Source organism: Uloborus diversus, chromosome 7 (genome assembly GCF_026930045.1).
Source record: "Uloborus diversus isolate 005 chromosome 7, Udiv.v.3.1, whole genome shotgun sequence".
Lineage (NCBI taxonomy): Eukaryota > Metazoa > Arthropoda > Arachnida > Araneae > Uloboridae > Uloborus > Uloborus diversus.
This window is the reverse complement of record NC_072737.1, coordinates 99,096,966-99,107,813: the sequence shown is the minus strand read 5'-3', so window position 1 is coordinate 99,107,813 and position 10,848 is coordinate 99,096,966.

Here is a 10,848-nt window from a genome sequence, read left to right as displayed (position 1 = left end):
TTTTTTCAACTCCCTCTCACCCTTCAGGGGAAGGGGGACAACCTCTAAACAAAGATTGAAATATTAATTCCTCTTTGTAACAATTTCGTATTTTGTTTTTTATTGTAAACCCAAGACGCATACGACGTTAGAAATTCAATTAAAAAATCAAATTTTCCAATAGTTACGATTAAAAAGTGAGATGATTTAAAAATCCCTTTAAAAAAAATGAAAAGTATTCTCTGTAATTTGCCCCCCTTTAATGTTTAACAAATAGATATTGATCAAATCGTGTGCTTTTAATTTTTGAAAGCTGTAACTTGAGAGAAAAAAAAGCTTTTTTTCTAAATCCAAGTTCTTGAGAGGGGATGGTTTGCCCCGGGTGACACTCATCTGGTAGATGACACCCTAAGTTAATTTCAGAGTTTATAAAAAATACAAATACTTTAATTCTGAAAATTTTCGCGAATGTATTTTAAATTATATTTCATCAATAAAATTTCAACGAAAATAGGGCACATATACGCCAGGAGCTAATTTTACACAAAATGCGGCGGTATACAAATTTGTACGAATAGATTTTACCGTACTTATATTTCTTCTTCACTACATTTTCAATTTATTGGCTGCTTTAGAATTAACCTTAATATGAAGATTTTAAGATTAACTGCAATTATTGAGTATTGTAATCAAGAAATCATTTACACTTATTTTGTTCCATACTTTTTAGTGAGAACCAAGCTTATAGAAATAGTCTTAATAAAGAAAAAAAAAACATTAGATTATTTCATTGGATTTTTTGGATTGGTGCTTTCGCGCCAGAATTTATTTGAATTTGCCGTTTACCCTCAAAAGTGTCCAACTGAGCTACGGGCCTCGACTTACTAAATTGTTATGTTCCCTTTACTATTTTATAACTGAGATTGAACAAAACACTACATTTCTATTTTTATTTGAAAGTGATTACTTGAAATTGTTAGGCAACAAAATCGTTTGCTGACAGTTGCTATTAGTTAAGTTAAAAAGCAAGCAAACTAGGGGACGGCTACAGAAAATTCGGTAAGCACTCAAGCTAGCTGATTGCCATAATGGCAATTATTTTTTCATTAGTATTTTTTTATACATGTAATCGAAACAATTGGTAGTCAGTTTTTAAAAAACGCAAGGAGAGTAGGTAAAAAGGAAAGAAAAAAATAAACCCGGAGTCGGAGTCGGCATGTTTTCTAACAACTCCGACTCCGACTCCTTTACCCCAAAATCAGTCCGACTCCGACTCCACAGCCCTGGTTTCGATACACACAAGATGTATGGATATTGTCCATTGCATATTGGTAGTATATTATTTCACCATGTTGAAGAAGGGCCTAACTAGTGTTATTTAATCAATTAAATAATTTCTTGAGAGAATAGAAGATGTAGGATATGCTACACATTACGAGTGTGAAAAGAAAAATGATGGCTGTAAGAACCCATGGAGCAATACAGTAGACTCTCGTTTATTTTACGCGATTTCGATTATACGCGGTTTAAGATTTGACACCTTTATTTTATTTTACGCGGAAGAGTTTCGGTTTTACGCGGATGCGGCAATGCAAACCGATGAAATATTCCCCTCTTTTTAAAATCCAAACTCCTAAAGATTGCAGAATCTCTACACAGTATAAAATGAAGTATCCAAAAAGCGTCTGTGTGTTTGAACCCGCAAAACTCGAGAACTACCAGGCCGATCTCGCTGAAATTTTCACAGTTTGTTCCTTTAAGTCCTGAGGAGGTTTGCAGACCAGTTCGAAAACAATTCAATGAATAGTTCTTTTTTTATTCCAATTTAGGCCCAATTTTTACAAAAATTCCCGAATATGGGGGTGAAAAATTACTCGCAAATAGTAACATTATATATCGTTGGAAAGGGAAGAATTTCCCGCGTTCTACGCAATTTGTTCCAATGCTCTAACTTAGTTGCGACGGGAGTTTTTTACGTTTTTAGCACGAATTTTTTTAGGCTTAGCTGAAATTTAGGCACTACTTTCTTTATTAAATAAATCAATAAAAAGTGAAGGAATTGTCCCACAGCTTTCTTTTTGACGCCATTGGAAAAAGCGACCTTTTTTACTCCAGATCTAAATCGACCTATGGTCGAAAAAATAAGTTTTTATCTCGAAAGGAAAAAACACAAACACAAATGCCTACATACACATACCCCCTACAGCCTACACACAAACACAGACGCAGTGGCGGATCCAGCCGATTGTTTTGGGAGGGGCCATCCGAAATTTTTGAACAAACTCCCCAGGGCCGAATTTAGCTCCATGCCGCCCTTAGGCAAATTTGAAATCAGCCCCCCCCCCCCCCTAAACGAATCAAAATATCCTTGACTCCAAAAGAAACGTGAAAAAGTGTTCCCCAGATTCAAACTGTCAAACTTATGAAGAAATAATGGCGTTTCACATTCTGAGGCGCCCCGATGAAATGATAACAGTGATCTCCGAAAAAAATTTTATTCGGCCAATTTTGCTGACGATTCGGCAAATACCATGATTGAAAAACATTTGACTTTCATAAGATGCGTGAAAGTAATCATTATTAAATTACAAGAAAAAATTCTCTGTGGAAAATGAAAGAATGCTAATATTTTACTTTCAAGAATAACAATTTAATTCAAAAAAATGTGTATTATAATAGTAAATTTGCAGTCCCTGAAGAGTTTGCCGCCCTAGGCAGCTGCCTATTCTGCCTACTAGGAAATTGGGCCCTGATAACTCCCCAGAAATTTTATTAAAATGAAGTTTTAAAAACTCAATTTTCGGGGTATCGAGACATTAGGTAAGGGGGTGGATTTAGGAATTTCCCTCGAAAATGTTTCAAAATTTAAATTTCCGAGTAATTTTTGAAAATTAGGAAACTAAAAACGCATTTTGTCTATTTTTGATCATGTACGGAGAAAGGTCAGGTTTCGGGCGCTGGCCCCAAAATACTTTTTTGAAAATAAAGCTTAGAAACCAAAATATTCTGTCATTATACATTGAGAAGTTAGAAGAGGAGGGGTGCTCTTCTAGCTCTTCAGCTGTCCAGCCAAAAAATGCACCTTTAGGTAATGTTTGCTTACATTAAAGGGAAGTGTGAAGGTGCTTAGAATCCTTCCTTCCTGGAAATATTTTGCCTTTAAGGCTCTATATAAAGGGGAAGGAAGGGGGTCCTATCAAAACTCGTTAGTCATAGAAGTCCCAAAAAAAAATCATTTAAGTTGCTTTTAAGCAAGTTAAGTGATAAGGGCTGGATAAGCTAGTTTCCGTTGACATTTTTTCCGAATAAGAGACTTAAAATGCAATTTTTTGCTACATATCAAGGCATTTGTGAAAGGGCATGGGAAAAGGGGGTTCTCCTTCTACTTCCGAAGTCAAAGCCATAAAAACGAAAATTTAGGCTCTCTTTGGCCTTGTGAACAATAGGTATACTCCGAGAACCGCAGCATTTAGAGATCCTCCAAGTGTCTGTAGTTGGAATCAAGAAATGATGTAAAAGATGGAGAAAAATTTTGGAAATATAAGTTTTGTTTTGAGGATAGGGATATAATTTATCTCTCAATTAAGGCCTATACTTCTTTTTCAGTAAAATACATGTGTTAAATTTTGTTATCATCTCATAATATTTTTTGCTTTTTATCCTTAAAAAAATTCCTACAATCACAAGGCTTTGGGAGGGGCCATGGCCCCCCTCTAGATCCGCCCCTGCACACACGCCTACATACACACACTCGTGATTGCGAAAAACATAATTTGAATTCAAGATGTCAAAATTCAAATTTTTTTTTTTAATTCTGTTGTCTCTTTACTTCGCTCTGTTATCGATTATTGACAGAGAAGAGAGCACAATGACAGTGAATACATTTCATTCTTGCTTCAGAGTAGCATTGATTCAAAATTTTCATTACGATTACTATTAATATTACTGTAGTAAGGCAACGAATACTTGTAACAATAGGTTTTATAGAAAATCATTTAATGGGGAAATTACATGAAATTTTCTGTTTTCCATTCTAACCGAAATAGTTTTATTTTAGAATTTTAATTTTTCAGCGCTAAGTAGTACCTGAAGGTTAAGAAAATCATTTAGTGAAATCTTGAAGTCTGTAAGTGGTCTAGTTGTTGAGAAATAAGCAAAAGTAGGCCTCAGATTTCTCCGTGACAATCAGGCCAAGTATAATAAAAAAAAGTGCTTTAAAAGATTCATTTAATTTGAACAACAGCAACCCGTGTCGACTTGCGTCTGAAAGTGTGTGTTGCGTACTAGCCCGAATCGTTTTTTTTTTCTTCGGGATTTTGAAACTTTATGTTGTTGATAGCCCCACATATACCACAAAAATATTTTTCCAAATTAAAATATATTTAGGCGTCCAGCAAGAGGCTAAAATTTGTAATTTTCTTTAAAAAAATAATTTTTTTTTCTATACATTTTTTATAAAAATGGGAGATATATTTTAAGAAGAAAAATATGAACAGTAAACTAGGTGATTAGTGCTAAATAGAACATTTTGCTCTCTTGCAATTTTTAAGTCTCCCACATAGTACTCAAAATATGGATTTTTTTTCAAGTTTAGCAAATGTTGACTTGAAAATGTGACGTGGGAGCTATAGGAGCAACGTTTTATTGAAAAGAACTTTTGAACTTCCAAAAAAATTTTTTTTTTTTTTTTTTTTTTTTTTTTTTTTTTTTTTTTTTAATTTGGTCTAGTACACAGGGATGGTTTACACTTTCGGGCGCAAGTCGGCACGGGTTGCCGTTGTTCAAATTACATGACCTAAAAGGAAAATTATTAGAGGGTGTCATGGGTGCAAGTTTGGTGATGTGTTCAAGATGGAAAATATTTTGAACCCCCCCCCCCCCCTCTCCCTCGCATGCGTCTTTAAGGAAAATTTTATGAGCATAAATGTTGTAGATTTTGACTATAGCAGTTTTGGAATCTGTTTATTTTGATTTTGTTGCTTTTGACTTTTCTAACACCATGGACCTAATTTAAATTGTAATATTTAAGCGTTTTGATATGGTTGTTCTAAAAACCACCAATAACGGGGGGTCTGGGGTCTCTCCCCCAGAAATTTTTTTCCATTGAAGTCCAAAAAACGCAATGATAGGTCATTTTGGCAAACTTCAGGGACTCTCTTACATCAATTTTTCAAACTGATAGTCCGAAAATCACAATATTGGGCGATCTTCAAGGGAGCCCATATGGGGGGGGGGGGGGGCTCAAGCCCTCTCCCTTTGAAATTAGAACACTCTTGCTTTTAGTGCTTTTTTTTTGCAAAAATGTAAAAACATTTCTTCTCCAGCAATTAATGAATACGTTATTAAAAATGTCAAATTTTAATAACTGTATTCAGTACTGAAATCGGTTTCTATGAGGAAAATATCTGAGCACCCCCCCCCCTTAAAATTTTGCCTATGGACGCCCTTGGCGATCTTCAAAAATATTATAGAAAGGGGGGGGGGCTGGCTCTCCCCGAAATTGAAGCTTTGAAGATTTTGAAATTGAAACTTTAAAAACGAAATTGTACTCCATCTTTCACAACATTTATACGCTTTTTGAATGCATTATCGAAGGGATGGAGTTCAAGAACTCTCCTTTGGCAAATATTTCGAAATTGAAGCTGCAAAAACGCAATTTTAGACGATGTTGGATGATGTTAGGGGTCAAAGCGTTCGGGGCTCCAAGTCATTAATTTTTTGCCGATTGTAAACCTTTTTATTGCAGCAATAAAATCGCTTGGGACATAAGATTTTCACTTTTGCAACATAAATCAGTTCTCATCGAAAAGTCTACCCAAGCTAGCGCGAACAAACCAAAAAAGAAAGACAGGGTTCGTACTCAATTTCAAAAATTAAATGAAGGAGTTTTGAAGGAGTAAAATGAGGATTTGAAGGAGTGCGTACTAATGGGCTGTCCTTAAATGTTGTCGCATTTTTTTTCAACATCTTTGACCCCTACCCTCTTTGTCACAAAGTGTCACACTTTATCTTACTCCTCCTCTAGTCACATGTCATTTTTATAAACATAATGTTATAATAACAGTGTGATGTCACTTCTTGTCACCCTCTCTCTTCCCCCTTGTCACAATTTCGTGAAAAAGTCTCTCCCTCAAGGCATGACATCACTTGTGGATGACCAATTTTACAATATTATAACTGCCATTTGCTAAACAATTAACACAATCACTTAATATAGTACATCTGCTTATGTATCTTTAAGTAATAATCAGAGAAATCGACTTTTGCAGCTGAGAGTGTGGTGGAAGGAAATGCAATAATCATAAAACTTGAAAAATAGTCAAGCCCCCATTTAAGCATGGTTTACTTCAATTATGAAATGTCTTAGTCATCAAATAATATTTTCACCCCTTCATCACCCTTATACCTTCGCCCTTGTGACAAAGTTAAGTTGTCGATCAAAGTATGTATTTTAAGTTACTGTCATAGAGGAAGACTATGTAGTCTTCAACTAAAAAAGAAGGAGTTTTGAAGGAGTTCAAATCAAAATGAAGGAGTTTGAAGGGCCCTTCAAAAAAATTTCCCAAATGAAGGAGCATTGGAGAGTTTTGAAGGAGCGTACGAACCCTGAAAGAAAGGTGGGGGAAGGGTATGGGTGATTAATGAACTGGCACCATCCCCCCCAGTCTTCTCTTGTAAAAGAATTCTTTTATATGATCGCAGGTGGTAGAATTAGCAATAAAAAACAGCTTCAGTGAAGTACATATATTTTTTTAATTAGAAACACTATCCAATATTCATTAATTAAAAAAAGCAACAGGGGAACTGAATCCTCACCCAAGGGAGGGCCCAAGAATCATGTCCCTCAAAAGGCACTCAAATACAGCCTAAAGTAGCGTTTTAAATATTTCAGCATCGAAAAATTTTCGAAAGAGAACTCTTAAAACCTCAGAAACGAAAATTTTTCGGGCTGGGCGGCGGAATACCTCTCTCTCTCCTTTTGTGAAGCAGGCACACTAAAGGCAGTGTAAGTTTGTGTTCCAGATTTATTTTTCTATCGAAAGAGCAACATTCCCCACATCGCCAAAGACAACCCAAAGTTTTAAGACTTCAATTTCGAAAATGTTTCGAGAAAGACCCCTGAATTCCCTAACTCTTAATTATTTTAAAAATAGCCAAAATAGCATTTTAATACTTTAGCATAAAAATTTTTTGGGGAGAGAGAGAACTCCCCCCCCCCTTCCGAATTCTTTCCCTTAAGTTCACTAAATTTGAATTAAATTTGTGGTTCTCCTTTTCATCACCGAAGTTTTTGGAATTTAATTTCTAAAATTTATCGAGAGGAAGCCTTCGAATTCCCTCTTCTTAAATCCCCTAAAGCAGAGTTCTGAATGCTTCATCTTTGAAAGGGGAGGGGACCCCGAACCCCACCCTCTATGCTCATTAAAGGTGGTCTAAAGTTGCGCTTTCAAGACTCTAGTTTCGGAATTTCGCCTAAAGAGACCCCCCCCCCCCCTCTTGACATTGCCAAACACAGCCTAAAAGTTTTAAGACTTCAATTACAAACATTTTTCAGGAGAGGGTCCCAAATACCCTTTCGCTTAAGTCATTTTAGTGTAGCCTCAAATAGTTATTAATGCAGCTACAAAACATTTTTAGGTTGGAACACCGAAACCATCTCTCATCAATTCACTAAAGATTGCCCAGATTAGTGTTTTTAAGACTCCAGTTTAAAACCTCCCCCTCCTCACTTTTACATCATTAAAGACAGCCTAAACATTTTTGACCTTTTTTTTAGAGTTTCCAGAGGAGAAATCCCAAACCACTCCTGGCTTTAAAAATAGCTTAAAAATAAGTTTTTCGATTTTGTGTTCTGGAGTCCTTGAGTAGCCACCCCCCTCCCTCTTAGATTCTCTAAAATATAAATGTATTAAGACTTCAGTATCGTGGGTAAATTCGCAGACTCACTCTTTGCAAGACAGCGTTTTTTCGCAAACTCGTGCTGCCGTTATTTTTCGTGTTTCCTTTCTCTCCCCCCCCCCCCCCCCCATTTCCATTCTAGCGAGTGTTAGATTGAAAGTCATTGGAATTCAATGATTCTTCAAGTCGAAGAATATTTTACCAGAAACATGCCAAAGATGCAGGAACAGTTGCACATCGGTATTTCAAACCAGCTTGGAATTTGCCTCCGATTCTTTCCAGAATTCCTATTTTCATTCAAAATCTTCAAAATCCCTGATAGTTCCCATTTTACGTGATATGGTGGACGCTCTTTGATGTGGCGTGATCATTTCATCCCGCCAGCAATCACACTCAACCGGTGATTCAGATTCAACTCTAAGACAATTTAAGAGCGCACATAATTTTCCATTTATGCGTAAATTTGCAACAAAAAAAAAAACCGCTAATGAGAAAAAAAACGAAAGGATGATCGAAAATAGCAAGTGAAAATGAAAGACCATCAATTCAAGAGAATAGCGAACAATTCCGCGGTATGCAATGCAGTGAGTTGGAAAAAAAAAGAGCTACCTAAAAAAGTCAAACGGCGTGAGTCCAAAAGCACGTTGCAAACAAAACAAGCCCATGGTGGAAAATCAAGAGAATGTCGATGTAAATTCGTGGTTATGGAAAAGATCCAGTAATATTAAAGCATATTTTTCAAACACTCAATTTTTCTTTTTTTTTAAGTAAAAACTGAAGGAAAGCCATGGAATTTCTTTCCGTCCCTACCTCTGTCTCGGAAATTTTGTTCAAGACGGAAATCCGTCCTGAGACGGAAGGTCTTGCACCCATGGAGGGTGTGCGACTTGAAACATCAACTTTTTTTTTTGATACTCTAATGACCATAACTAAGTGAGTGTGATAAAACTGGTGAAACCAGTGTATTCCAATTTATGTCAAAAAATCAACTTAAATCTTAGTTTAAAATTAAATAAAATTTCACAGCTATAAAAGTGCAATTTTTAGCACAGTAAAAATCAGTTTTTGCAATGAACAAGAATTGCAACAGCACAGTTCAACAACAATCCAAATTAAGAAGGAAAAAAAAAACTTAACCATACCAATAACTAGCTATTTCCTCTACATCTACATTTTTTTCAGATAAGAACATTTTCTTGCAAAATTAATGAATCCATGTGGACATATATGGCTCATTATAGACGATGCTACTTGGGTACTACTTGAAATATATTAATGAAAATATTCCAATCAACATCTTAAAAAGGAATGTCCTATAAAAACTGAGCAACAAATTATAACTCAGATTGAAAAATTCTGTGCAGAGAACAAACACAAAAATAACACTTTTTGTGCATTTATGCAGGGATGCCCCCCCCCCTAAGAGCAAGGGCGCACTACCCTAAATATCGCGATGACCCCCCCCCCACCACCAAAAAAAAAAAAAAAAAACAAGAGCCAACCCCCTCAAGAAAAAAGGTAAAAATACCCCTCCAACTAAAAATTTCAATGGCACAGTATGTGCCATGACCCCTTTCGCTCCCCAGGTGGGCACCCCTGATTTATTAAAGCAACTAGCAGCCCACCTTGACTTTGTTTGGTTTGAAAAATTACGCAGGTACCTTTATTTTAAAAACATCACGGTACACAACATTTTTTGTTTCGTTTATATGAGATTTTAAAACAAACTGATTCACCTTATTTCCTGATATTCCAATGTACAAGAGGCTACATGTACAAGGGCCCATAAGTAAGGCAGTGTTCCCGTTTGTAACGTTTTACTGGGTTACACATGTTGTACTTTTGACCTTCAGATTTGTTAATGGTGCTGGCAAAAGAATTTTTAATTGGAAATTGTAATCATTTAAATCAGAAAGGTTAGTTAATTGTCCCGAATTTTTTTGAATTTTAGATCTAATTGCTTAGATACAATAAAAATACAAAGCATTCCGATGTATAGTTTTTGTTTCATTAAAACATTTTGCTAGTTTTTAAAACTTTTGTGATGCACTATATCAGATTAATAACATTGTTTTTTAAATGCTTTTGGACATTGTCAAACTGGGAAATAATCTTGTCTAAATAAAAGAAGTGACATAACATTTTTACTAGATTATCATTTAAAATTTTAACGTATTTGCAAATATAGGTTTAAATTCTTGAAATTTCATGCATGGAAGGAATGAAAAGGTAAGACTTTGATAAATGAAATGGAATGACCCTGTACTCATTCAGTAGCTCAAAGATGAACCATTTCAATCAGGGTGTGAAATCGACAGGTAAAAGGTTTACTACAGTTTTGACCTGCAGTGTTGAAAGAGTGAATTTTGAAGGGGGACACCAAGTTTGGAAAATCATTTCTAAACTTTTTGGACCATCAGCCAAAAACGGCACATACACTATTTTAATTAAGCAGTCAATATAGTCTCACATTTGATATCAATGAAGAGAATCATTACTTTGCAGGGTTGCCAACCTTAGGGAAGCAATTTGAGGAGCATCTGTGGTGATTTTGAGGAGTATTTTGAAATTTAGCATAGCAGCTCAGTATTTTGCATAAAATTCAATCCAAAGAACTAAAACCACTTATCTAAAATTGTTTCTGAGCTTTGATAATGATCTGAAGCACTAGCATAAATATAAAAAACAGCTTTAAACACTGTCATGCTTGAAAACGCTCGGCCGGAAATGCGAAGCAAGATAACTTTTTAGCGGATTTGTAGTTTCGCAATTTCTGCAGAGCAACCCCACAAGATGCGGAGCAGTTGGCAACCTTGTACATGGTCTGAAATTACTTTTAAATTTTCTTATAAAACTTAGAAAAGACACAATGAATGTTGCTCACCGAGCACTTGGCTGCGGGTTATATGGTCATTACTAAATACAGAGTAATTTTCAAAGTAAAAAAGAAATGACAAACCTCATAAACTA